We start from the raw sequence: 2,664 nt of genomic DNA, 5'->3' as shown, positions 1-2,664 counted from the left end.
AAGCACTTCCGTTCGCGACTGTCAAAATAAAACGTCGCTTGGGGAAGCTGCCGTCGGTATGTTGAACCAAAAAAATGCAGTCGCTATTCCGGAGCTATGGAAGCCTGTAGGGGCCTTAATTCAAATGATAATGCAAATGTGAAAATGCAAATGTAATAATCCAATTTTAATTTTCACATCCTTGTATGGGCATTCTATGACTGTATTAAAATTATAATACAATTTGATAACGATATGAAAATTTAAATGACAACTCCATTTGACGTCTCATTTTCAAAGACTTAACAGCAGCAAAATAATTAAATGAAAACACTGTCAATAGAAAGTCAGCAAACATATCTTGTTTGCTCAATGTCTCTGTTGACCGTCTCCTAAAAATGGCATTTTCTTCATTTCTCCAGGTGACCAGAAACCACCCAGTGCTCCAGAGCAAAAATTAAATGATTCATTCATTCATGAATTGAAAGAAATTGATAATGAATTTGTACATTTTTTCAATATAATTGACTAAACCTCTAATCTAAACTATTGTCTTATTGCTCCAAATGCAAGTATAAATCTTCATTATTTGACCTGGTTCAGGTCGAGCTGATTTAACTATTTCATTCCTTTCTGTATAAGTTTGATAACAATAACAGTACATTATATTTTATTGGTAAAGAATGAATTTTATGAATATTAACACATATGGCTCTTAAACTTTACATGAAATGGAAAACAAGTACAAACACTTTCAATATTATAATTATTCCAGCTATGTATTGCACATACATGTAAAACTCATGAACAAAAAGTATTTGTTCAGTTTTCCATGCAGAATATGAGCAGCACTTGAAGTCCATCAAATTTTATGCTAATAAAAAAGCTGTGTTGCCATACATTGTCTATACTGTGTATTAATACTGTGTTGGTTTTTAATGCCATTATCTTCTGTCATTTTCTTTTGCATCAACAATATTTCATTTGTTCATTCATTTCCGTAGCCTACTTCATTATCATGGTGTTGTCCTTTTTATTTTTCTCTGTACCATGATTATACATAATTACATTGAAGAATGAGATACTGAAGAGAGTCAAAACCTTCATTTTGAAAGGAATATCACATAATTTCCGGTGGGATACCGTCTGTCGTCAGGTGGCCTGCTCGCCGGTCCGATTGGTGACGTCACCGACGCCGGGACCAGAACAGGACAACGACAGAGGAAAAGGGGATGAATTGCGGGGGACTGTGTCGCCCCTTGCTGACGACAATTGGAAATGGGACTTTTTTGTTTATAGCACAAGTGATTATATGGTGAACTCACGTCATCCCAAAATGAGTCAATACATCCGTCCCATTCATGAATTCAATAAATGGCAGACATAAAACATGTATTAATTAAATTGATACTTTCTGTTACCCTGACTTGTGAATGAATAAACTTGGATGTCTGCAGCAATTCACATCAAAATGGCAGAAATGTTGAGATTCTATGGACAAATACATCTAAACACAGCTCAATACTCACATGTCAGTGACAAAATTAGACAGTATGAGAAAACCTGGAGGTTGATCGATGTAGTGTTAACTGTGTGTAAGATGTGAGGTAGATATATGTGTATTCTTAGCTTCGGCCATTTGAAGTTTAATGTAAAATCAAATGATTAAATAACAAGCCATTTAAAATTGCAATAAATGTTCAATCCACAAATCCATAAAAACATTGGACACTCAGTTTTATCGTGGCATGAAAGTGAGAATACATCTAATCGTAAAGCAGAGGATGACATCATATCCTTATCACATAAATTCACAATGCTAAAATTAGTCTCTGTACATTTTGACCAATGTCTTGTGTATTCATGTAAATTCCCTTGTTCCATGTTCCATGTGTCTGTTTGTTTCTCCTACACTGAAAAAGGGAAGTAAGAGTATACGTGTCTTCATACCCCTCTTAGAGTATTGCTTGTGAAACTGAACCTGAATACTTTAATTTGTAAAGTGTAAATCATATCATAATACAGACATTTGGCTCTTGAAGTTTTCTGTTTCCTGTCACAAGGGGGCAGTACCTGGCAGAGAGGGGAAGCACTGTGTCAGTCTCTCATAGCAACATTTACCAGCGCATTACATTAAAGTCAGGTTGTTACAATAACCAAACCCACTGGTGACTCTCATTCCACCCGGACAATGACTTTCATTCCCGTCAGAGGGGAGTCAGATGAATAAGTGCAAGCACATGCTCATTTGCTTAAAATCCACATTTTTACAATAGGCCAAACTCCAGCGTAATTTGAAAGAGCTGACATGCATGTTTACACTACCAGACATAGAATTGGTATTATTAGATTTCACGGGTGAATTTGATTTAACACAACACAGTGGATATTTGGTGGACTGCGACGAGGATAATAAATATGTAAAAAACTTATACAAGCACATATGTGAGTCAAAGCTGCTGTAAAAATGCAACATAAATGACAGGAGTGTCCCTCCTACTCTTGATTTATTAATCGAGGCTGAGTAACACCTGTCAACACTCAATCTCCCAGTGCTGCAACCAGGATGTCTTCCATCTTCCTCATCATCCCACTGAGTGACCGCTGAGAGCTGAGCGGAGGTACAGTTACAAAGCTGATTTAACTTGGATGTTTATTTTGGCTGCAAGGCGCCCGTCTGTAAGT

The sequence above is a fragment of the Scophthalmus maximus genome, chromosome 14 (genome assembly GCF_022379125.1).
Source record: "Scophthalmus maximus strain ysfricsl-2021 chromosome 14, ASM2237912v1, whole genome shotgun sequence".
Classification (NCBI taxonomy): domain Eukaryota; kingdom Metazoa; phylum Chordata; class Actinopteri; order Pleuronectiformes; family Scophthalmidae; genus Scophthalmus; species Scophthalmus maximus.
This window is presented reverse-complemented; position numbering follows the sequence as displayed.